The following is a 26,616-nucleotide window of genomic DNA, read 5'->3' as shown; positions in this document are numbered from 1 at the left end:
AGAAAGCTTTTGGCATACTGACCTTCATAAATCAAAGTATTGAGTATAGGAGTTGGGATGTTATGGGGAGGTTGTATAAGACATTGGTGAGGCCAACTTTGGAGTATTGTGTGCAGTTCTGGTCTGATATCAGTAAGATTGAGAGAGCGCAGAGAAGATTTACTAGGATGTTGCCGGGTCTTCAGGAATTGAGTTACAGGGAAAGATTAAACAGGTTAGGACTTTATTCCTTGGAGCGTAGAAGAATGAGGGGAGATATGATAGAAGTTTACAAAATTATGAGTGGTATAGACAGAGTAAATGTGAGTAGGCTCTTTCCACTTAGATTAGGAGAGATAAACACGAGAGGACATGGCTTTAGGGTGAAAGGGGAAAGGTTTAGGGGGAACATTAGGGGGAACTTCTTCACTCAGTGAGTGGTGAGAGTGTGGAACGAGCTACCATTTGACGTGGTAAATGCGGGCTCACTCTTAAGTTTTAAGAATAAATTGGACAGATACATGGATGGGAGAGGTCTGGAGGGTTGTGGACTGGGTGCAGGTCAATGGGACCAGCGGAGTAATATTTCGGCAGAGACTAGGAGGGCCAAATGGCCTGTTTTCTGTGCTGTAGTGTTCTATGGTTCTACCATCTAGAAGGACAAGGGCAGCAGACACATGGGGAACACCACCACCTGGAAGTTCCCCTCCAAGTCACTCACCATCCTGACTTGGAAATATATCGGCCGTTCCTTCACTGTCACTGGATCAAAATCCTGGAACTCCCTCCCTAACAGCGCCATGGGTGTACCTACACCACAGGGACAAAATCCTGGAACTCCATCCCTAACAGCGCCGTGGGTGTACCTATACCACAGGGACAAAATCCTGGAACTCCCTCCCTAACAGCGCCGTGGGTGTACCTATACCACACGGACAAAATCCTGGAACTCCCTCCCTAACAGCGCTGTGGGTGTACCTACACCACAGGGACAAAACCTGGAACTCCCTCCCTAACAGCACTGTGGTTGTACCTACACCACACGGGACAAAATCCTGGAACTCCCTCCCTAACAGCGCTGTGGGTGTACCTACACCACAGGGACAAAATCCTGGAACTCCCTCCCTAACAGCACTGTGGGTGTACCTACACCACAGGGACAAAATCCTGGAACTCCCTCCCTAACAGCGCCGTGGGTGTACCTATACCACATTGGACTGCAGCGTCTCAAGAAGGCGGCTCACCCACCACCTTCTCAAGGGGCAATTAGGGGTGGGCAACAAACGCTGGGCCCAGCCAGCGACCCCCTTAACCCTAATGGTGTATTTTTTAAAAATCCGCGTGCCTTGGGAAACTTCTGGAACCCACCTTCCCACCTCTTCAGGGGGTCCTCCTGGCCCCTGCTGGGTGCCATCTGGCTGTGCCCGGCTGCTCTCCTGCTGCTCGCGCGTTCCAGTTCCAGGGACTGGAGGAGGAGGGAGATGGTCTGGGCGGCGCGGTCCACCGGGGGCGAGGCTGAAGGCTGGGGGTCTCCCGTCCGGCTGCCCACCAGCCCCAGGACGCTGGCGGGCACGCTGACGCTGAGGGGGCCGGAGACGTCCAGAGAGGGCTCGGGTTCTGAGCCGCGGGGGCGCGGGAACGCCGGGCGCGGCTCCTGGGGCTGCGGCCGGAAGTCCGGCACCATGTAGACGGCCTCCGGGCCCTGGCTGCCGGCGGGACTCGGGCAGGGCGGGTAGGTGGACGGCTCCTGTGGTTCCCCCGGCGCCGAAACGGAGACGGCGTCGCTGCTGCGCCCACGCCGACCGAGGCTGCGGACTCTCGGGACGCCTGAGAGACAAAACACAAAACAGAACTGAAAGCAGTGGGGCCACCTGCATCTCTCTAGCGCCTGTCACCTCGCCAGGGCGTCCCACCGCCAACGAAGGACCTTTTTTTTCTTTTGGAAGCGGGATCACCGTCGTAACGTAGGAAACGCAGCAGCCAATTTGCACACAGCAAGATCCCACAAGCAGCAACGTGATCATGACCCAGATTGTTTGTTTTTTTAATGATGTTGGTTGAGGGATAAATAGTGGTCCCAGGGACACCGGGGAGAACTCAACACCCACCGCGCCCCCCCCCCCCACCCACCCACTGCTCTCCCTCCAAATAGTGGCCGTGGGATCTTTCACACCCACCCGAGGGGGCAGACGAGACCTCAGTTTAATGTCTCCCTCAGTACTGACCCTCTGACAGTGCGGCACTCCCTCAGTACTGACACTCTGACAGTGCGGCACTCCCTCAGTACTGACACTCCGACAGTGCAGCACTCCCTCAGTACTGACCCTCCGACAGTGTAGCACTCCCTCAGTACTGACTCTCTGACAGTGCGGCACTCCCTCAGTACTGACCCTCTGACAGTGCGGCACTCCCTCAGTACTGACCCTCTGACAGTGCGGCACTCCCTCAGTACTGACACTCCGACAGTGCAGTACTCCCTCAGTACTGACCCTCCGACAGTGTAGCACTCCCTCAGTACTGACCCTCTGACAGTGCAGCACTCCCTCAGTACTGACCCTCTGACAGTGCAGCCCTCCCTCAGTACTGACCCTCTGACAGTGCTGCACTCCCTCAGTACTGACGCTCTAACAGTGCAGCACTCCCTCAGTACTGACCCTCTGACAGTGCTGCACTCCCTCAGTACTGACGCTCTAACAGTGCAGCACTCCCTCAGTACTGACCCTCTGACAGTGCAGCACACCCTCAGTACTGACCCCCCGACAGTGCGACACTCCCTCAGTACTGACCCCCCGACAGTGCGACACTCCCTCAGTACTGACCCCCCGACAGTGCGGCACTCCCTCAGTACTGACCCTCTGACAGTGCAGCACTCCCTCAGTACGGACCCTCTGACAGTGCAGCACTCCCTCAGTACTGACCCTCTGACAGTGCAGGCACTCACTCAGCACTGACCCTCTGACAGTGCGGCACTCCCTCAGTACCGACCCTCCGACAGTGCAGCTTACCCCCAATGACCTTTCACCCCCTTGTTAATCAAGGATCGATCTTGCTCGGCCTTAAAAACATCCAAAGACTCTGCTTCCACCGCCCCTTGAGGAAGGGAGTTCCACAGACTCAACACCCTGGGAGAGAACACATTTCTCCTCATCTTTGTCTTAAATGACAGACTCCTTATTTTTAAACAGTGACCCCCTGATTCTAGATTCTCCCACCAGAGGAAACACTCTCTCCACACCCACCCTGTCGAGGCCCCCTCAGGATCTTACATGTTTCAATCAAGTTGCCTCTTACTCTTCTAAACTCCAGTGGATACAAGCCCAGTCTGACCAACCTTCCCTCATAAAACAACCCCACCCATTCCAGGAATTAGTCTGGTAAACCTTCTCTGAACGGCTTCCAATGTATTCACATCCTTCCTTAAATAAGGAGACCAATACTCCAGATGTGGTCTCACCAGCCCCCTGTATAACTGAAGGGTAACCTCCCTCCTTTTGTATTCAATGCCCCTCACAGTAAATGATAACATTCTATTCGCTTTCCGAATGACCTGCTGTACCTGCACACTAACCTTGTGTGATTCATGCACTAGGACACCCAGATCCCTCTGAGGTCTGCAATCTCTCACCGTTTAATTAGCTTATTTTTTATTCTTCCTGCCAAAATGGACAATTTCACATTTGCCCACATTATACACCATTTACCAGATCTTTGCCCACTCAATGAATCTGTCTGTCACTTTGTAACTTCCTTATGTCCTCTTCACAATTTACTTTCCTACCTATCTTTGTGTCATCAGCAAATTTAGCCACCATCCCTTCAGTCTCTTCATTCCAAATAACTTATAGAAATTGTAAACAGTTGAGGTCCCAGCACTGACCCCTGTGGCTCACCACTCGTTACCCTCTGCCAATCAGATAAAGACCCATTTATGCCAACTCCCTGCTTCCTGTTCACCAGCCAATCATCTACCCAGGCCACTATGTTACCCCCTACACAATGAGCTTTTATTTTCCACAATAACCTTCGATGTGACACTTCATAAAATGCCTTCTGGAAATCTACATACAGCACGTCCACCGGTTCCCCTTTATCCACAGTGCATGTGACTCCTTCAAAGAACTCCAATAAATTGGTTAAACACGATTTCCCTTTCACAGAACCACGTTGACTCTGCCTGATCGCCTTGGATTTTTCTAAGTGCCCTGCTGTAACATCGTTAATAACAGCTTCTAACATTTGCCCTATGACAGATGTTAAGCTAACTGACCTGCAGTTTCCTGCTTTCTGAGTCCCTCCCTTTTTGGAGAGAGGAGTTATAATTGCTATTTTCCAATCTAATGGAACCTTCCCCGAATCTAGAAAGTTTTGGAAAATTAAAACCAGTGCATCAGCTACCTCACCAGCCACTTCTTTCAAGACCTTAGGGTGAAGTCCATCCGGACCTGGGGATTTGTCAGCCCACAGCCTCAACAATTTACTCAATACCACTCCCCTGGTGACTGTAAGTTTCCAGAGTTCCTCCCTCCTTTCCACTTCCTGACTTACAGCTATTTCTGGGATATAACTTGTGTTCCCTATAGTGAAGACCGAAGCAAAATACTTGTTTAACTCATCCACCATCTCCCTATTTTCTGTTACCAATTCCCCAGATACACTCTCTACAGGACCAACGCTCACTTTGTTAACCCTTTTCCTTATTGAAATATCGATAGAAACTCTTAACATCCGTCTTTATATTACTAGTTAGCTTTCTCTCATATTCTCCCTCCTTATAAATCTTTTTTGCCGTTCTTTGCTGTTCTTTATATTCTGTCCAATCTTCTGACCTGCCACCCATCTTTGCATAATTATAAGCTTTTTTCCTAAGTTTGATACTGTCTTTAACTTTTTTAGTTAACCACAGATGGTGGGCCCTCCCCTAGGAATTTCTCTTTCTCACTGGCCTCCGGTGAGCTCTGGACGATGTCTGAACGCCCCAGTAGATTCTGTAAACTATTGTGGTGAATAGAGAGTCCATACCTGCCCCACTGTGCTGCAAGGTGAGTGACTCGTCGCTCTTCGCAGATCGTAATGTGACTGTCTCCCCACGGCTGCCTGTGACAGGACAGAGAGGAGAGAACAATTCAGATACCCCTTCAACAAACATGTGCACCGCTGGGAGCTTTACTCTGTATCTAACTCCGGGCTATACCTGTCTTTGGAGTGTTTGATGGGGACGGTGTAGAGGGAGCTTTACTCTGTGTCTAACCCCGTGCTGTACCTGTCCTGGGGGTGTTTGATGGGGACAGTGTAGAGGGAGCTTTACTCTGTATCTAACCCCGTGCTGTACCTGTCCTGGGAGTGTTTGATGGGGACAGTGTAGAAATAGCTTTACTCTGTATCTAACCCCGTGCTGTACCTGTCCAGGGAGTGTTTGATGGGGACAGTGTAGAGGGAGCTTTACTCTGTATCTAACCCTGTGCTGTACCTGTCCTGGGAGTGTTTGATGGGGATTTTCAGTACTCACTGGACAGTCTGTCCATTGTGAGAATTGGAAAAGGAGCGGATTTGGATCCTGGTACCTGTATCTGCCTCTCTGCTGTTAAACACCTCAGGCTGTGATTTTCTCCGTGCTAGTGCAGACACCTTTCCCATGGTGAAGATTGCTTTCCAGCTTCCTCCTCCTGATTTCCGGATCTTCCCGGCATCTCTCCTCCTGTCCAGATGATAAGTCGGGAACACATGGTGAGTTTAGGCTGCCCCTGAGAGCACTCACACTCCAATCACATCCTCCATCAGCTCCCACGCTGTACACTGTCACTGTGCTGTCAGTGCCCAGCGTTTGGACAGTGTCCGCATCATTCCCCAGGGCAGGATCGTGCCCTCTGACACCGTTAGATTTGTAATAACAGTTCCCGAGGTGGCACTCAGTCTCTGTCCATTGTTTCTTACAGGCTTTCCAGTGTCTGGTCCACTATCCCTGAGAGACCGTCCAATAACTGAGCCATTGGCCCAGTGACACCTGCCAGTGTCTGACTCACTGTCCCAGTCAAAACTTCCAATGTCCAACACACTGTCCCAGAGAGACTTCCCAGTGTCTGACCCACTGTCTCAGACAGACTTCCCAGTGTCTGACCCACTGTCCCAGAGAGACTTCCGGTGTCTGACCCACTGTCCCAGAGAGACTTCCCAGTGTCTGACCCACTGTCCAAGAGAGACTTCCCAGTGTCTGACCCACTGTCTCAGAGACACTTCCCAGTGTCTGACCCACTGTCCAAGAGAGACTTCCCAGTGTCTGAACCACTGTCCCAGAGAGACTTCCCAGTGTCTGAACCACTGTCCCAGAGAGACTTCCCAGTGTCTGACCCACTGTCCAAGAGAGACTTCCCCGTGTCTGACCCACTGGCTCAGAGAGACTTCCCCGTGTCTGACCCACTGTCTCAGACAGACTTCCCCGTGTCTGACCCACTGTCTCAGAGACACTTCCCAGTGTCTGACCCACTGTCTCAGAGACACTTCCCAGTGTCTGACCCACTGTCTCAGAGACACTTCCCAGTGTCTGACCCACTGTCCCAGAGAGACTTCCCAGTGTCTGACCCACTGTCTCAGAGACACTTCCCAGTGTCTGACCCACTGTCCCAGAGAGACTTCCCAGTGTCTGACCCACTGTCCCAGAGAGACTTCCCAGTGTCTGACCCACTGTCTCAGAGAGACTTCCCAGTGTCTGACCCACTGTCCCAGAGAGACTTCCCAGTGTCTGACCCACTGTCTCAGACAGACTTCCCAGTGTCTGACCCACTGTCCCAGAGAGACTTCCCAGTGTCTGACCCACTGTCCCAGAGACACTTCCCAGTGTCTGACCCACTGTCCCAGAGACACTTCCCAGTGTCTGACCCACTGTCCCAGAGACACTTCCCAGTGTCTGACCCACTGTCCCAGAGACACTTCCCAGTGTCTGACCCACTGTCCAAGAGAGACTTCCCAGTGTCTGACCCACTGTTCAAGACAGACTTCCCAGTGTCTGGACCACTGTCCAAGAGAGACTTCCCAGTGTCTGACCCACTGTCCAAGAGAGACTTCCCAGTGTCTGACCCACTGTCCAAGAGAGACTTCCCAGTGTCTGACCCACTGTTCAAGACAGACTTCCCAGTGTCTGGACCACTGTCCAAGACAGACTTCCCAGTGTCTGGACCACTGTCCAAGACAGACTTCCCAGTGTCTGGACCACTGTCCAAGACAGACTTCCCAGTGTCTGGACCACTGTCCAAGACAGACTTCCCAGTGTCTGGACCACTGTCCAAGACAGGCTTCCCAGTGTCTGACCCACTGTCCAAGAGAGACTTCCCAGTGTCTGACCCACTGTCCCAGAGACACTTCCCAGTGTCTGACCCACTGTCCCAGAGAGACTTCCCAGTGTCTGACCCACTGTCCAAGAGAGAATTCCCAGTGTCTGACCCACTGTTCAAGACAGACTTCCCAGTGTCTGGACCACTGTCCAAGACAGACTTCCCAGTGTCTGGACCACTGTCCAAGACAGACTTCCCAGTGTCTGGACCACTGTCCAAGACAGACTTCCCAGTGTCTGGACCACTGTCCAAGACAGACTTCCCAGTGTCTGACCCACTGTCCAAGAGAGACTTCCCAGTGTCTGACCCACTGTCCCAGAGACACTTCCCAGTCAAAAACAGAATTACCTGGAAAAACTCAACAGGTCTGGCAGCATCGGTGGAGAAGAAGAGAGTTGACGTTTCGAGTCCTCATGACCCTTCGACAGAACTTGAGTTTGAGTCCAAGAAAGAGTTGAAATATAAGCTGGTTTAAGGTGTGTGTGTAGGGGGCGGAGAGATAGAGAGAGAGAGAGGTGGGGGTGTGGTTGTAGGGATAAACAAGCAGTGATAGAAGCAGATCATCAAAAGATGTCAACGACAATAGTACAATAGAACACATAGGTGTTAAAGTTAAAAACAAAAACAGAATTACCTGGAAAAACTCAGCAGGTCTGGCAGCATCGGCGGAGAAGAAAAGAGTTGATGTTTCGAGTCCTCATGACCCTTCGACAGAACTTGAGTTTGAATCCAAGAAAGAATTGAAATATAAGCTGGTTAAAGGTGTGTGTGTGGGGGGCGGAGAGATAGAGAGAGAGAGAGGTGGGGGTGTGGTTGTAGGGACAAACAAGCAGTGATAGAAGCAGATCATCAAAAGATGTCAACGACAATAGTACAATAGAACACATAGGTGTTAAAGTTAAAGTTGGTGATATTATCTAAACGAATGTGCTAATTAAGAATGGATGGTAGGGCACTCAAGGTATAGCTCTAGTGGGGTTTTTTTTTATATAATGGAAATAGGTGGGAAAAGGAAAATCTTTATAATTTATTGGAAAAAAAAAGGAAGGGGGAAACAGAAAGGGGATGGGGGAGGGAGCTCACGACTTAAAGTTGTTGAATTCAATATTCAGTCCGGAAGGCTGTAAAGTTCCTAGTCGGAAGATGAGGTGTTGTTCCTCCAGTTTGCGTTGGGCTTCACTGGAACAATGTAGCAGGCCAAGGACAGACATGTGGGCAAGAGAGCAGGGTGGAGTGTTTAAAATGGCAAGCGACAGGGAGGTTTGGGTCATTCTTGCGGACAGACCGCAGGTGTTCTGCAAAGCGGTTGCCTAGTTTACATTTGGTCTCTCCAATGTAGAGGAGACCACAATGGGAGCAACGAATGCAGTAGACTAAGTTGGGGGAAATGCAAGTGAAATGCTGCTTCACTTGAAAGGAGTGTTTGGGTCCTTGGACGGTGAGGAGAGAGGAAGTGAAGGGGCAGGTGTTGCATCTTTTGCGTGGGCATGGGGTGGTGCTATAGGAGGGGGTTGAGGAGTAGGGGGTGATGGAGGAGTGGACCAGGGTGTCCCGGAGGGAACGATCCCTACGGAATGCCGATAAGGGGGGTGAAGGGAAGATGTGTTTGGTGGTGGCATCATGCTGGAGTTGGCGGAAATGGCGGAGGATGATCCTTTGAATGCGGAGGCTGGTGGGGTGATAAGTGAGGACAAGGGGGTCCCTATCATGTTTCTGGGAGGGAGGAGAAGGTGTGAGGGCGGATGCGCGGGAGATGGGCCGGACACGGTTGAGGGCCCTGTCAACGACCGTGGGTGGAAAACCTCGGTTAAGGAAGAAGGAGGACATGTCAGAGGAACTGTTTTTGAAGGTAGCATCATCGGAACAGATGCGACGGAGGCGAAGGAACTGAGAGAATGGGATGGAGTCCTTACAGGAAGCGGGGTGTGAGGAGCTGTAGTCGAGATAGCTGTGGGAGTCGGTGGGTTTGTAATGGATATTGGTGGACAGTCTATCACCAGAGATTGAGACAGAGAGGTCAAGGAAGGGAAGTGTCAGAGATGGACCGCGTGAAAATGATGGAGGGGTGGAGATTGGAAGCAAAATTAATAAATTTTTCCAAGTCCCGACGAGAGCATGAAGCGGCACCGAAGTAATCATCGATGTACCGGAGAAAGAGTTGTGGAAGGGGGCCGGAGTAGGACTGGAACAAGGAATGTTCCACATACCCCATAAAGAGACACTTCCCAGTGTCTGACCCACTGTCTCAGAGACACTTCCCAGTGTCTGACCCACTGTCCCAGAGAGACTTCCCAGTGTCTGAACCACTGTCCCAGAGAGGCTTCCCAATGTCTGACCCACTGTCCAAGAGAGACTTCCCAGTGTCTGACCCACAGTCCAAGACAGACTTCCCAGTGTCTGACCCACTGTCTCAGACAGACTTCCCAGTGTCTGACCCACTGTCTCAGACAGACTTCCCAGTGTCTGACCCACTGTCCCAGAGAGACTTCCCAGTGTCTGACCCACTGTCCCAGAGAGACTTCCCAGTGTCTGACCCACTGTCCCAGAGAGACTTCCCAGTGTCTGACCCACTGTCCCAGAGAGACTTCCCAGTGTCTGACCCACTGTCCCAGAGAGGCTTCCCAATGTCTGACCCACTGTCCCAGAGAGACTTCCCAGTGTCTGAACCACTGTCCCAGAGAGGCTTCCCAATGTCTGACCCACTGTCCCAGAGAGACTTCCCAGTGTCTGACCCACTGTCTCAGACAGACTTCCCCATGTCTGACCCACTGTCCCAGACAGACTTCCCAGTGTCTGACCCACTGTCTCAGACAGACTTCCCAGTGTCTGACCCACTGTCTCAGAGACACTTCCCAGTGTCTGACCCACTGTCCAAGAGAGACTTCCCAGTGTCTGACCCACTGTCCCAGAGAGACTTCCCAGTGTCTGACCCACTGTCCCAGACAGACTTCCCAGTGTCTGACCCACTGTCCCAGACAGACTTCCCAGTGTCTGACCCACTGTCCCAGAGAGACTTCCCAGTGTCTGACCCACTGTCCCAGAGAGATATCCCAGTGTTTGACCCACTGTCCAAGAGAGACTTCCCAGTGTCTGACCCACTGTCCAAAAGAGAACATCCCAGTGTCTGACCCACTGTCCAAAAGAGAACATCCCATTGTCTGACCCACTGTCCAAAAGAGACATCCAGTGTCTGACCCGTTCTCCCAGAGAGATCTCCAGTGTCTGACCCATTGTCTGAGAAAGGCCTCCAGTCCTCGACCAACTGGCCCAGAGAGACTTCCTAGCGTCTGACCCACGTGTCCATTCTGTCTTTACCTGTCTGTTGCCGGCTGGATGGGGCGGAGTTGTTCATACACTGCTCCTGTTCCCTCTTCTCCCTGAGCCAAACAACGAGCTTGTGCCTCCTCAAGTGTCAGGAGCCTGTTCGACAGTGAGGGGATGAGGATAGATTTGGGTCGGATCAGGATGTTGTGTCCTACGACAGGATACAGGGCAAAGTTAGACAGAAATTCCAGCAGGTTATCAAAAAACAGCACAGCACAAGCTCCTCTCCTGAATTTCCCCAATGAGAGTCATTGTGTGTGGGACCCATGCCCCAGTGAGAGTCAGTGTGTGTGGGACCCGTACCCCAGTGAGAGTCAGTGTGTGTGGGACCCGCACCCCAGTGAGAGTCAGTGTGTGTGGGACACGTACCCCAGTGAGAGTCAGTGTGTGTGGGACCCTTATCCCAGTGAGAGACAGTGTGTGTGGGACCCGTACAGTGAGAGTCAGTGTGTGTGGGACCCGTACCCCAGTGAGAGTCAGTGTGTGTGGAACCCATACCCCAGTGAGAGTCAGTGTGTGTGGAACCCATACCCCAGTGAGTGTGTGTGGGACCCGTACCCCAGTGAGAGTCAGCGTGTGTGGGACCAGTACCCCAGTGAGAGTCAGTGCGTGTGGGACCCGTACCCCAGTGAGAGTCAGTGTGTGTGGGACGCGTACCCCAGTGAGAGTCAGTGTGTGTGGGACCCGTACCCCAGTGAGAGTCAGTGTGTGTGGGACGCGTAACCCCAGTGAGAGTCAGTGCGTATGGGACCCGTACCCCAGTGAGAGTCAGTGTGTGTGGGACCCGTACCCCAGTGAGAGTCAGTGTGTGTGGGATGCGTACCCCAGTGAGAACTGAGGTCTTCAGGAGTGAGCAGAAAGCTGCGGAGGCTGTAAATAGGTGTAAGCTCAGAGTTGACAGGCTGTGTACGAATCATTAAGCACAGAAAGCTACATTGAAAGCTTACAAAAATGAAGAGGCAGAAACAGAAGCTCTGCAGATGTAGCCAAAGCAGATTTGTACCCAGCTCAGGTACGAGATTTGATCTGTTACCTTTAGGGGAGGACCATCGGAGTCAATCATTCGCAGCCTCTGAATTCCCGGACACTAAATCTTACCAGGTCCCAAATCGAACACAATCTATAAACAATTGTCAGCTACAACGTTGCAGTAGGAATAGACACACGCTCAGCACTCAGCATCACAGAACACAGAAACCCCGGCAATACTGCAACCAGTCCTTCAGAACGGAGTCAAATTGTTACACTGACCCCATCAAACACTGCCAGGACAGGTACAGCACGGGGTTAGATACAGAGTAAAGCTCCCTCTACACCGTCCCCATCAAACACTCCCAGGACAGGTACAGCTCGGGGTTAGATACAGAGTAAATCTCCCTCTACACTGTCCCCATCAAATACTCCCAGGACAGGTACAGCACGGGGTTAGATACAGAGTAAATCTCCCTCTACACTGTCCCCATCAAACACTCCCAGGACAGGTACAGCACGGGGTTAGATACAGAGTAAATCTCCCTCTACACTGTCCCCATCAAACACTCCCAGGACAGGGACAGCACGGGGTTAGATACAGAGTAAATCTCCCTCTACACTGTCCCCATCAAACACTCCCAGGACAGGTACAGCACGGGGTTAGATACAGAGTAAAACTCCCTCTACATTGTCCCCATCAAACACTCCCAGGACAGGTACAGCACGGGGTTAGATACAGAGTAAAGCTCCCTCTACACTGTCCCCATCAAACACTCCCAGGACAGGTACAGCACGGGGTTAGATACAGAGTAAACCTCCCCTGACACGATCCATAACAAACACTATCTTTGTGAGGTCAGTAAATCGGGATTTGTGTTTTCTATCCCATCATCTAAGTGGTTAGTGAATACAGTGAAAATTTGAGGCCGACCACATATCATTGTTGGATACCCCCAGTCACATCCTGCCAATTACTGCACCTACCCTTCATTCCTGCTCTGTCTCCTGTTGCTCAGCCAATTTCCCAACCAAGTCAATCATTTGATTTCAATTGCAACTGATGCAAATAATTGTCTATGTGGGACACCATCATATTCAGTTTTGAAATCAGGCAATCAGACGTCAGTATTGAGGGAGTGCTGCACTGTCAGAGAGTCAGTACTGATGGAGTGCTGCACTGTCAGAGAGTCAGTACTGAGGGAGCGCTGCACTGTCAGAGGGTCAGTACTGAGGGAGCGCTGCACTGTCGGAGGGTCAGTACTGAGGGAGTGCTGCACTGTCAGAGGGTCAGCACTGAGGGAGCGCTGCACTGTCGGAGGGTCAGTACTGAGGGAGTGCTGCACTGTCGGAGGGTCAGTACTGAGGGAGCGTTGCACTGTCGGAGGGTCAGTACTGAGGGAGTGCTGCACTGTCGGTGTGTCAGTACTGAGGGACAGCTGCACTGTCAGAGGGTTAGTACTGAGGGAGTGCTGCACTGTCAGAGGGTCAGTACTGAGGGTGTGCCGCACTGTCGGAGGGTCAGTACTGAGGGAGAGCTGCACTGTCAGAGGGTTAGTACTGAGGGAGTGCTGCACTGTCAGAGGGTCAGTACTGAGGGAGCGCTGCACTGTCAGAGGGTCAGTACTGTGGGAGCGCTGCACTGTAGGAGGGTCAGTACTGAGGGAGTGCTGCACTGTCAGAGGGTCAGTACTGAGGGAGCGCTGCACTGTCAGAGGGTCAGTACTGAGGGTGTGCCGCACTGTCGGAGGGTCAGTACTGAGGGAGAGCTGCACTGTCAGAGGGTTAGTACTTGGGGAGCGCTGCACTGTCGGAGGGTCAGTACTGAGGGAGCGCTGCACTGTCGGAGGGTCAGTACTGAGGGAGTAATGCACTGTCAGAGGGTCAGTACTGAGGGAGCGCTGCACTGTCGGAAGGTCAGTACTGAGGGAGTGCTGCACTGTCAGAGGGTCAGTACTGAGGGAGCGCTGCACTGTCGGAGGGTCAGTATTGAGGGAGTGCTGCACTGTCGGAGGGTCAGTACTGAGGGACAGCTGCACTGTCAGAGGGTTAGTACTGAGGGAGTGCTGCACTGTCGGAGGTTCAGTGCTGAGGGAATGTTGCACTGTCGGAGGGTCAGTACTGAGGGAATGTTGCACTGTCGGAGGGTCAGTGCTGAGGGAGTGCCACACTGTCGGAGGGTCAGTGCTGAGGGAGTGCCACACTGTCGGAGGGTCAGTACTGAGGGAGTGCTGCACTGTCAGAGGGTCAGTACTGAGGGAGCGCTGCACTGTCAGAGGGTCAGTACTGAGGGAGTGCTGCACTGTCAGAGGGTCAGTACTGAGGGAGTACCGCACTGTCGGAGGGTTAGTACTGAGGGAGTGCTGCACTGTCGGAGGGTCAGTACTGAGGGACAGCTGCACTGTCAGAGGGTTAGTACTGAGGGAGTGCTGCACTGTCAGAGGGTCAGTGCTGAGGGAGTGCCGCACTGTCGGAGGGTCAGTGCTGAGGGAATGTTGCACTGTCGGAGGGTCAGTACTGAGGGAGTGCCGCACTGTCGAAGGGTCAGTACTGAGGGAGTGCCGCACTGTCGGAGGTTCAGTACTGATGGAATGTTGCACTGTCGGAGGGTCAGTGCTGAGGGAGTGCTGCACTGTCGGAGGGTCAGTACTGAGGGAATGTTGCACTGTCGGAGGGTCAGTACTGATGGAGTGCTGCACTGTCGGAGGGTCAGTACTGATGGAGTGCTACACTGTCGGAGGGTCAGTGCTGAGGGAGTGCCGCACTGTCGGAGGGTCAGTACTGAGGGAGTGCTGTACTGTCAGAGGGTCTGTACTGAGGGAGTGCCGCACTGTCGGAGGGTCAGTACTGAGGGAGTGCCGCACTGTCAGAGGGTCAGTGCTGAGGGAATGTTGCACTGTCAGAGGGTCAGTACTGAGGGAATGTTGCACTGTCGGAGGGTCAGTACTGAGGGAATGTTGCACTGTCGGAGGGTTGGTAAAGAGACCAAAGTAATGGAAGGGGTCATCAACAGTGCTATTAAGCAGCACCTTTTTGCAATAGCTGCTTACTGAAGACCAGTTTGGGTTCCGCCAGGGCCACTCAGCTCCTGACCACATTACAGCCTTGGGTCAAACATGGACAAAAGAGCTGAACTCCTGAGGTGAGGTGAGAGTGACTGCCCTTGACATCGGGGCAGCATTTGACCGAGTGTGGTATCAAGGAGCCCCAGCAAAACTGGAGTCAGTGGGAATCAGGGGGAAAACTCTCCGCTGGTTGGAGTCATACCCAGCACAAAGGAAGATGGTTGTGGTTGTTGTGGGCCAGTCATCTCAGCTCCAGGACATCACTGCAGGAGTTACTCAGGGTAGTGTCCTCGGCCCAACAATCTTCAGCTGCTTCATCAATGACCTTCCTTCCATCATAAGGTCAGAAGTGGGGATGTTCACTGATGGTTGCACAATGTTCAGCACCATTCACAACTCCTCAGATACTGAAGCAGTCCATGTCCAAATGCAGCAAGACCTGGACAATATCCAGGCTTGGGCTGACAAGTGGCAAATAACATTCACACCACACAAGTATCAGGCAATGAACATCTCCAACGAGAGAGAATCTAACCATCACCCCTTGATGTTCAATGGCATCACCATCTCTGAATCCCCCACTATCAACATCCTGGGGGTTACCATTGACTAGAAACTGAACTGGACCAGCCATATAAATACTGTGGCTACAAGAGCAGGTCAGAGGCTGGGAATCCTGCAGTGAATAACTCACCTCCTGACTCCCCAAAGCCTGTCCGCCATCTACAAGGCACAAGTCAGGAGTGTGATGGAACACTCCCCACTTGCCTGGATGAGTGCAGCTCCCACAACACTCAAGAAGCTCAACACCATCCAGGACAAAGCAGCCCCGCTTGATTGGCATCACATCCACAAACATTCACTCCCTCCACCACCGATGCACAGTAGCAGCAGTGTGTGTACCATCTACAAGATGCACTGCAGCAACTCACCAAGGCTCCTTCGACAGCACCTTCCAAACCCACGACCTCTACCATCTAGAAGGACAAGGGCAGCAGACACATGGGGAACACCCCCACCTGGAAGTTCCCCTCCAAGTCACATCATCCTGACTTGGAAATATATCGGCCATTCCTTCACTGTCGCTGGGCCAAAATCCTGGAACTCCCTCCCTAACAGCACGGTGGGTGTACCTACACCACAGGGACTGCAGTGGCTCAAGAAGGCAGCTCAGCATTACCTTCTTGAGGGGCAATTAGGGGTGGGCAATAAATGCTGGGCCCAGTCAGTGAGTCCCACATCCTGTGAATAAATTTTAAAAATGTACTGAGGGAGTGCTGCACTGTCAGAGGGTCAGTACTGAGGGAGTGCAGCACTGTCGGAGGGTCAGTACTGAGGGAGTGCCGCACTGTCAAAGGGTCAGTACTGAGGGAGTGCTGCACTGTTGGAGGGTCAGTACTGAGGGAGTGCTGCACTGTCAGAGGGTCAGTACTGAGGGAGTGCTGCACTGTCAGAGGGTCAGTACTGAGGGAGTGCTGCACTGTCGAAGGGTCAATAACGAGGGAGCGCTGCACTGTCGGAGGGTCAGTACTGAGGGAGTGCTGCACTGTCGAAGGGTCAATAACGAGGGAGCGCTGCACTGTCGGAGGGTCAGTACTGAGGGAGTGCTGCACTGTCGAAGGGTCAATAACGAGGGAGCGCTTGCACTGTTGGAGGGTCAGTACTGAGGGAGTGCTGCACTGTCAAAGGGTCAATAATGAGGGAGTGCTGCACTGTCGGAGGGGTCGGCAGTAAGGGAGTGCTGCACTGTCGGAGGGTTGGTACTGAGGGAGTGCTGCACTGTCAGAGGGTCAGTACTGAGGGAGTGCTGCACTGTCAGAGGGTCAGTCCTGAGGGTGTGCTGCACTGTCGGAGGGTCAGAACCTGAGGGAGTGCCGCACTGTCGGAGGGTTAGTACTGAGGGAGTGCTGCACTGTCAGAGCGCCAGTACTGAGGGAGTGCTGCATTGTCGGAGGGTCAGTAGTTAGGGAGTGCTGCACTGTCGGAGGGTCAGTACTGAGGGAGTGCTGCACTGTCGAAGGGTCAATAACGAGGGAGCGCTGCACTGTTGGAGGGTCAGTACTGAGGGAGAGTGCTGCACTGTCAAAGGGGTCAATAATGAGGGAGTGCTGCACTGTCGGAGGGTCGGCACTAAGGGAGTGCTGCACTGTCGGAGGGTTGGTACTGAGGGAGTGCTGCACTGTCAGAGGGTCAGTACTGAGGGAGTGCTGCACTGTCAGAGGGTCAGTCCTGAGGGTGTGCTGCACTGTCGGAGGGTCAGAACTGAGGGAGTGCCGCACTGTCGGAGGGTTAGTACTGAGGGAGTGCTGCACTGTCAGAGCGCCAGTACTGAGGGAGTGCTGCATTGTCGGAGGGTCAGTAGTTAGGGAGTGCTGCACTGTCGGAGGGTCAGTACTGAGGGAGTGCTGCACTGTCGGAGGGTCGGTACTGAGGGAGTGCCGCACTGTCGGAGCGTCAGTAGTTAGGGAGTGCTGCACTGTCGGAGGGTCAGTAATGAGGGAGTGCTGCACTGTCGGAGGGTCAGTAGTTAGGGAGTGCCGCACTGTCGGAGGGTGAGTACTGAGGGAGTGCTGCACTGTCACAGGGTCAGTACTGAGGGAGTGCCGCACTGTCGGAGGTGCCCTGTTTAGTGTGAAATGTGTAAATGAAGCCCCTATGTGCCTCAAGGTGTTGTAAACTAAGACGGTGTAAATGATCCAGAGTCCTGTAGATTGAGGGGTGACTTGTCTGTCACACGGTGACACTGGAGGAGCTGGGATTGTGATTTTCATGGCGCAGTGATTGCTCATCAGTCTGGGTTTAAACAAATAAAAAAGCCATTTATTCTGGAGTGTGTGTATGAAGAAGACTCGCCGGTACGTACAGAGCATGCGAGTAATCCTGCAAGAGTTAGCTCCTCAGGAAGACCCTGAGTTCCCCCTCTGCAGAGCGCAGAGCTCAAATGTGCTGTGTTCCAAGCAAGAGGGGTGTGAAGAATCAAATACCCCCCCTGTACATATTCCCTTTTCAGGACAGGAAACTCTCCCCATGTTCACAAGTCCATTTCTCAGTGTCCTGTGTTTTGATCGGTCAATCGCCCCGCTGTCATCTCCAGCTGCTGCTCCTCCTCCACATTCCCCTCGGCCATCTTCACCCTCGTCGCTCTCTGGGGTCCTGAATCTGCTGTGCTCTGCTGATTGCCTCTTCCAGCGTCTGCAGCCTGTGCTTCTCCGAAGGTTGGCAGGACAGTTTGCGAGAAGGCTGTGAGGAGCCAGACTCTGACGCTGTAAGGTCCAAAATAACTTCTTACCCACCGGTTTCAACAGGGATGGGGCCGGGAGCCTGGGGTCGAAGGCCGGTGGCTGTCACAGGTCACCGGGGTGACCTCTCACCCCTGAACCCTCCATGCCCAATCTCGCGAAACTCAATTAACCCCGTACCCCAGTGAGAGTCAGTGTGTGAGGGACCCGTACCCCAGTGAGAGTCAGTGTGTGTGGGACCCGTACCCAGTGAGAGTCAGTGTGTGTGGGACCCGTACCCCAGTGAGAGTCAGTGTGTGTGGGACCCGTACCCCAGTGAGAGTCAGTGTGTGTGGGGACCTGTACCCCAGTGAGAGTCAGTGTGTGTGGGACTCGTACCCCAGTGAGAGTCAGTGTTGTGTGGGACCCGTACCCCAGTGAGAGACAGTGTGTGTGTGGGACCCCGTACCCAGTGAGAGTCAGTGTGTGTGGGACCCGTACCCCAGTGAGAGTCAGTGTGTGTGGGACCCGTACCCCAGTGAGAGTCAGTGTATGTGGGACCCATACCCCAGTGAGAGTCAGTGTGTGTGGGACCCGTACCCCAGTAAGAGTCAGTGTGTGTGGGACCCGTACCCGAGTGAGAGTCAGTGTGTGTGGGACCCGTACCCCAGTGAGAGTCAGTGTGTGTGGGACCCGTACCCCAGTGAGAGACAGTGTGTGTGTGGGACCCGTACCCCAGTGAAAGTCAGTGTGTGTGGGGACCCGTACCCCAGTGAGAGTCAGTGTGTGTGTGGGACACGTACCATTCAGTCCCCTGCTTGGCTGTTATCTTTGTGCCTGTCTGCCCAGTGAGCTTCCCGGTGTCCAGTTCGCTCTTACCTGTAATGTCCTTTCCTGCCGAGCTGAAGTTGTCATTGAAGAGAATGTCCACATGCCGGAGAAGGACTCCACCGCGATGGACTGAATTCTCACCTCCTGAAAGGCCTCTGTCCCAGTGAATCCCACGGACTCAATCTCCTTGGAGCTGGGCAGATGAACACACTGCGTCAGGACAAAGCAGTTCTCCAATTCCCCTCCCTCCATCCCACAACGGAACACAACCCACCTGTACTCAGAGGCGTGAGGCAGGGAGAGGGGGAGTGAGGCAGGTTCATAGAGTCTTAAAGTTATATAGCACACAAACAGGCCCTTCGGCCCATCGTGTCTGTGCGGCCAGCAAGCACCCATCCATTCTAATCACGTTTTCCAGCACTTGGTCCCTAGCCCCTGGATGCTGTGGTGTTTCAAGATCTCATCTAAATACTTCTTAAATGTTGTCAGAGTTTCCTGCCCCTACCACCCCCTCAGGCAGCGGTTCCAGATCCCAACCACCCTCTGGGTGAAAAAAATCCCTCCTCAAATCCCCTCTAAACCTCCTGCCCCTTACCTTGAATCTATGCCTCCTGGTTATTGACACCTCTGCCAAGGAAAAGTTTCCTCCTATCTACCCTCTCTATGCCCCTCTTAATTTTGTATAATACCTCAATAATACCCCCACCCAGCCTTCTCTGCTCTAAGGAAAACCACCCCAGCCTATCCAGTCTCTCTTTCATAGCTGAAACGCTCCAGCCCTGGATTTGCCAAATTGCCTTGGATCCCATTGGGCTCTTGGCCAATCTCCCATGTGGGACCTTGTCAAAAGCCTTACTGAAGTCCATGTAGACTGCATCAACTGCACTTCCCCGCATCTACTCACCTAGTCACCTCTTCGAAAAATTCAATCGCAATTGTTAGACACGATCTCCCCCTGACAAAGCCCCTTGCTGACTATCCTCTGGTTAACCCCTGCCTCTCCAAGTGGAGATTAATCCTGTCCTTCAGAACTTTTTTTCTAATAGTTCCCCACCACTGATGTTAGACTCACTGGCCTGGAATTACCTGGTTTATCCCTACCACCCCTTCTTGAATAATGGTACCACTTCACCGTCCTCCGGTCTTCTGGCAACCTCTCCGGTGGCCAAGGAGGATTTGAAAATTAGTGTCAGAGCCCCTGCTATCTCCTCCCTTCCCTCACACAGCAGCCCGGGATACTTCCATCTGGGCCTGGAGATTTATCCACTTTTAAGCCCGCTAAAATCGCTAACACCTCCTCCCTTTCAGTGCCAATTTGTTCAGGTATATCCACAGTCCCCCTCCCCGATTTCTACACCTACATTGTCCTTTCTCCATAGTCAGCAATTAAACTCTGGCTCCACCTACAGATTTAGTCCCTAATGGGCCCTAACTCTTTCCCTGGTTATCCTCTTGCTTTTTAACATATTTATAAAATGCCTCGGGATTTTCCTTTATCCTACCTGTTGGTGGTTTTTCATGCCCCCTCTTCACTCTCCTAATATAAGTACCCCCCCCCCCCCGCCACACTTTGTATGCTCCTCTAGAACGTCCGCTGTTTTCACCCCTCTGAATTTTGCCATAAGCCTCCTTTTTATCCCTTAACCAATCCTCTATATCCCTTGACATCCAGGGTTCCCTGGATTTGTTGGTCCTACCCTTCACCTTTATGGGAACATTTTGGTCCTGACCTCTCACTATTTCCTTTCTGAATGACTCCCACTGCTCTGATGTAGACTTCCTACCAGTAGCTGCTCTCAGGTCCATTTTGACCTGATCCTGCCTTATCATATTGAAACGGCCTTCCCCCAATTCAGGACCTTTATTTTCAGTCCATCCATGTCCTTTTCTGTAACTACCTTAAACCTTACAGAGTTATGATCACTATCCCCCGAAATGCTCCCCCACTGACACTTCTACCACTTGCCGGCTTCATTCCCTAAGATTAGGTTCAGGGATGGAGGGAACGCGGGTGGGATGGAGGGAGTGAGACAGGGATGGACAGAGTGAAACAGGGATGGCGGAGCGAGACAGAGATGGAGGGACCGTGGGTGAGATAGACAGGGGTGAGACAGGGACGGATGGAGTGAGACAGGGGAGGAGGGTGTGAGACAGGAATGGGAGGCAGTGTCGGAGGGAGGAGTGAGACAGGGATGGAGGGAGTGTGAGAGGGAAAGAGGCAGTGAGACGAGGGTGGAGGGGGTGAGACGGGGTGGAGGGGGTGAGACGGGGGTGGAGAGGGTGAGACGGGGTGGAGGGGTGAGGGACGGGGGGTGGTGGCGGGGGTGGGTGAGACGGGGTGGAGGGGGTGAGACGGGGGGTGGAGGGGGTGAGACGGGGGGTGGAGGGGTGAGACGGGGGTGGAGGTAGAGGGTGAGAGGGGGTGGAGAGGGGTGAGACGGGGGGAGGGGGTGAGACGGGGGGTGGAGGGGGTGAGACGGGGTGGAGGGGGTTAAGAGGGGGGGGTGAGGGGGGTTGAGACGGGGGTGGAGGGGGTGTGAGAGGGGGGTGGAGGGGGTGTGAGACGGGGGGGGGAGGGGGGGTGAGAGACGGGGGGTGTGAGGGGGTGGGGAGGGGGTGGAGGGGGGTGAGTGAGACGGGGGTGGAGGGGGTGAGACGGGGGTGGAGGGGGTGAGACGGGGGTGGAGGGGTGAGACGGGGGGTGGAGGGGGTGAGACGGGGGTGGAGAGGGTGAGACGGGGGGTGGAGAGGGTGAGAGGGGTGGAGGGGGGTGAGACGGGGGTGGAGGGGTGAGACGGGGGGAGGAGAGGGTGAGACGGGGGGTGGAGGGGTGAGACGGGGTGAGACAGGGGGTGGAGGGGGTGAGACGGGGGTGAGACGGGGGTGGAGGGGGTGAGACGGGGGGTGGAGGGGGTGAGACGGTGGGGTGAGACAGGGGTGGAGGGGATGAGACGGGGGTGAGACGGGGGTGGAGGGGGTGAGACGGGGGGTGGAGGGGGTGAGGGGGGGGTGGAGGGGGTGAGACGGGGGTGGAGGGGAGTGAGGACTGGGTGGAGGGGGTGAGACGGGGTGGAGGGGGTGAGACGGGGGGGAGGGGTGAGGGGGACGGGGGTGGAGGGGGGTGTGAGACAGGGGGGGGAGAGGGTGAGACGGGGGTTGGAGGGGGTGGAGAGGGTGAGACGGGTGGAGGGGGTGAGACGGGGGTGGAGGGGAAGTCTCACCGGAGGAGGTTCGGTGCCCAGACAATGGCAAGGTTTTTAAATGCATGTTTGTGGAGGAGCTTCGCTGAGCTAACTTGGCGAGATGTCTCATGAGGAAGTGCAGAGTCTGTAGTTTAGGAGGAGGCAGCTGCTGAATAACGTCGTGGACCTTCAGCAGCCTCTCGTCTATTGTCTGGAGACACACAGCGTCCTGGAGAAACAGCAAGGTGCGGGGTGAAGGCCATGTGGAAAACCCAATCCACCCAGAACCCTCCCAATCCACCCAGACACTCCCCAATCCACCAGAACCTCCAATCCACCAGACATCCCCCAATCCACCCAGAACCCTCCCAATCCACCCAGACTCTCCCCCCAATCCACTCAGACGCTCACCCCAATCCACCCAGACGCTCCCCAATCACCCAGACGCTCCCCCATCCACCCGACACTCCAATCCACCCAGACACTCCCCCACTCCACCCAGAAACTCCCCATCACCAGACACTCCCCCAATCACCCAGACGCTCACCCCAATCCACCCAGACGCTCCCCCAATCCACCAGACGCTCCCCAATCCACCAGACCACTCCCCCAATCCACCAGAACCCTCCAACCACCAGAACCCTCCCAATCCACCAGAAACCTCCCAATCCACCCAGAACCCTCCCAATCCTCCAGACACTCCCCCCAATCCACCCAGAACCCTCCCAATCCACCCAGACTCTGCCCCCAATCACTCAGACGCTCACCAATCACCAGACACTCCCCCAATCCACCCAGACGCTCCCCCAATTCCACCAGAGGCTCCCCCAATCCCCCAAGAGGCTCCCCCAATCCCCCAGACACTCCCCTAGTCCCCCCAGACGCTCCCCCTCGTCCCCCCAGACGCTCCCCCAATCCCAGACGCTCCCCCCAATCACCAGACGCTCCCCCAATCACCCAGACGCTCCCCCCAATCCACCAGACTCCCCTCCCAATCTCCAGGACTCCCCCTCCAATCCACCAGACTCCCCCAGACACTCCCAATTCACCAGACACTCCCCACCAATCCCCAGGACACTCAATCCAACACCTGACGCCCCTCAATCCAGACACTCCCCCAATCCCCCAGACATCCCAATCCCCAGACATCAATCCAAAACCCCTGACCGCCCCCCAATCCCCAGACACTCCCTCAATCCCAGACATCCCTCAATTCCCCAGACACTCCCCAAATCACCAGACACTCCCCTCAATCCCCAGACATCCCCCAAACCCCCAGACACTCCCCCAGACACTCAATCCAAACACCCTGACCACCCCCCAATCCCCCCAGACACTCCCCAATCCCCCAGACACTCTCCCCAATCCCCAGACACTCCCTCAATCCAGACATCCCCCAATCCCAGACACTCCTCAATCCAGACACTCCAAATCCCCAGACGCTCCCCCAATCCCCCAGATGCTCCCCCAATCCACCCAGACGCTCCAATCCACCCAGATCCCTCCAATCCCCAGACTCCCCCAGACACTCCCCAATTCACCAGAGACTCCCATCCACCAGACACTCTCCCATCCCCCGACATCCAATCCCCCAGACACTCCCCAATCCCCCAGGGACACTCCCCCATCCCTCCAGACACTCGCCAATCCCCCCAGACATCGCCCAATCCCAGACACTCCTCAATCCCAGACACTCCCCCAATCCACCCAGACACTCCCCCATCCACAGACACTCCCCAGACACTCCCCAATCCCCAGATACTCAATCCACCCCTGACCGCCCCAATCCCCCAGACACTCCCAATCCCCCCAGACACTCCCCCAATCCCCCAGACACTCACCAATCCACAGACACTCCCCCAGACACTCCCCCACAATCACCAGACACTCCCCCCAATCAGCCCTAATCCACCCAGACATTCCAGACACTCCACTATACACCCCAATCGCCAGAACCCTCCCAATACACAGGACACCCACCTAGAAACAACCCTCCCCACATCACACTGCGAAACCTGCTTAGACCCCCATCCATCACACTGCGGTCCTGTCAGACCCACCCACAGTTGCATTGGCCTTACCGCAAAGTGATTGTAGAGCTGGTAGGTGAGCAGGGGGATTTGGCAGCTACGGAAGTAGAGTTTGCAGAGAGAGAGCTGACACAGTGGATATCCTGCATGTAGACATCCTTCTCCAAATTGGAATCTGATCAGAGTCAACATGTGGCTGAGAGAGGGAGAGAGAGAGAGAGTTACTGATGATCAGAGAGAGGGAGTTATGATAATCAGAGAGAGAGAGAGTTACTGATAATCAGTGAGAGTTACTGATAATCAGAGAGTTACTGATAATCAGAGAGAGTTACTGATAATTCAGAGAGAGAGAGTTACTGATAATCAGAGAGAGTTATGATAATCAGAGAGAGAGTTACTGATAATTAAAGAGAGTTACTGATAATCAGGGAGAGAGAGAGTTACTGATAAATAAAGAGAGTTATGATAATCAGAGAGAGAGAGTTACTGATAATCAGAGAGAGAGTTACTGATAATAATCAGAGTTACTATATAATCAGAGAGAGAGTTACTGATAATCATAAAGAGAGTTACTGATAATTAGGAGAGAGAGGAGATAACAGGAGTGTGAGATGAGAGAGTTATTGATAATAGAGAGAGAGTTACTGATAATCAGAGAGAGAGTTACTGATAATCAGAGTTACTGATAATCAGAGAGAGAGTTACTGATAATTAAAGAGAGTTACTGATAATCAGGGAGAGAGAGAGTTACTGATAATTAAGAGAGTACTGATAGTAGGGAGAGAGAGAGTTATGATAATTAAAGAGAGTTACTGATAATCTGGGAGAGAGAGAGTTACTGATAATTAAAGAGAGTTACTGATAATCAGGGAGGAGAGTTACTGTTATAGATAAAGAGAGAGAGATATGATAATATAGAGAGAGAGAGAGTTACTGATAATCAGATAGAGAAATACTGATAATCAGAGAGAGTTACTGATAATCAGAAAGAGAGAATTATGATAATCAGAAAGAGAGTTACTGATAATCAGAGAGAGAGAGTTACTGATTGTCAGGGAGAGAGAGAGAGAGTTACTGATAATCAGAGGAGAGAGGGTTACTAATAATCAGAGAGAAGAGAGAGTTACTGAGAATCAGAGAGAGTTCCTGATAATCAGAGAGAGAGAGAGTTACTGATAATCAGAGAGAGAGTCCTGATAATCCGAGAGAGTTATGATGATCAGAGAGAGTTACTGATAATAAGAGAGAGTTACTGATAATCAGAGAGAGGAGTTATGATAATTCAGAGAGAGTTCTGAAGAGAGGTTATGATAATCAGAGAGAGAGAGTTACTGATAATCAGGGAGAGAGAGAAGTTATGATAATCAGAGAGAGAGTTATGATAATCAGAGAGAGAGAAGAGAGTTACTGATAATCGAGAGAGTTATGATAATCAGAAAGAGAGAGAGTTATGTAATCAGAGAGAGAGGAGAGTTACTGATAATCAGAGAGAGAGAGTTACTGATAATGAGAGAGAAGTTATGATAATAGAGAGAGTTACTGATAATCAGAGAGAAAGAGCGTTACTGATAATCAGAGAGAGTTACTGATAATCAGAGAGACAGAGAGTTACTGATATCAGAGAGAGTTACTGATAATCAGAAGAGAGAGAGTTACTGATAATCAGAGAGGTGAGTTACTGATAATCAGAGAGAGAGTTATGATAATCATGAGAGAGAGAGAGAGTTACTGATAATCAGAGAGAGAGAGAGAGTTACTGATAATCAGAGGGAGAGAGAGTTACTGATAATCAGAGAGAGAGAGAGTTACTGATAATCGGAGAGAGAGTTACTGATAATCAGAGAGAGAGAGTTACTGATAATCAGAGAGAGTTACTGATAATCAGAGAGAGAGAGAGTTACTGATAATCGGAAGAGAGATGGTTCTGATAATCAGAGAGAGAGAGAGTTACTGATATCAGAGAGAGTTACTGATAATCAGAGAGAGAGAGAGAGAGTTACTGATATCAGAGAGTTACTGATAATCAGAGAGAAAGAGAGTTACTGATTAATCAGAGAGTTATGATAATTAGAGAGAGTTACTGATAATCACAGAGAGAGAGTTACTGATAATCAGAGAGAAAGAGAGTTATGATAATAGAGAGTTTACTGATAATCAGAGAGAGTTACTGATAATCAGAGAGAGGAATACTGATGGAAAGATAATGAGAGAGGAATCTGTGATTGAGAGTGAGTGAGGAGGATTCTGTGAGGAGAGGAGATAGTGAGTGAGGAATCCTGCGATGGAGAGATAGTGAGTGAGGAATTCTGTGATGAGATAGTGAGAGAGGAATTCTGTGATGGAGAGATAGTGAGAGAGGAATTCGGCGATGGAGAGATAGTGAGAGAGAATTCTGTGATGAAGAGATAGTGAGAGGAATTCTGCGATGGAGAGATAATGAGAGAGGAATTCTATGATGGAGAGATAGTGAGTGAGGGAATTCTGCAATGGAGAGACAGTGAGTGAGGAATTCTGCGATGGGAGATAGTGAGTGAGGAATTCTGTGATGGAGAGATAGTGAGAGAGGAATTCTGTGATGGAGAGATATAGTGAGAGAGGAATTCTGTGATGGAGAGATAGTGAGAGAGGAATTCTGTGATGGAGATAGTGAGGAATTCTGTTATGGAGAGATAGTGAGTGAGGGACTTCTGTGA

General features: G+C 52.6%; 1 long non-coding RNA gene across 1 annotated transcript; it reads right to left on the bottom strand.

The window, feature by feature from the left end:
* Positions 1 to 1,725: 1,725 nt before the first annotated feature.
* On the bottom strand, positions 1,726 to 5,662 carry LOC121274020. The gene is made up of 3 exons (XR_005942152.1): positions 5,541 to 5,662; positions 4,999 to 5,073; positions 1,726 to 1,806 (listed from the first exon to the last, which is right to left on the bottom strand). It is a non-coding gene; the product is annotated as an uncharacterized LOC121274020 (long non-coding RNA).
* Between the last annotated feature and the right edge of the window lie 20,954 nt (positions 5,663 to 26,616).

The sequence above is a fragment of the Carcharodon carcharias genome (genome assembly GCF_017639515.1).
Source record: "Carcharodon carcharias isolate sCarCar2 chromosome 29 unlocalized genomic scaffold, sCarCar2.pri SUPER_29_unloc_2, whole genome shotgun sequence".
Classification (NCBI taxonomy): Eukaryota; Metazoa; Chordata; class Chondrichthyes; order Lamniformes; family Lamnidae; genus Carcharodon; species Carcharodon carcharias.
Note: the sequence above shows the minus strand (reverse complement) of the source record. Positions and strands in the feature narration are given on the sequence as shown.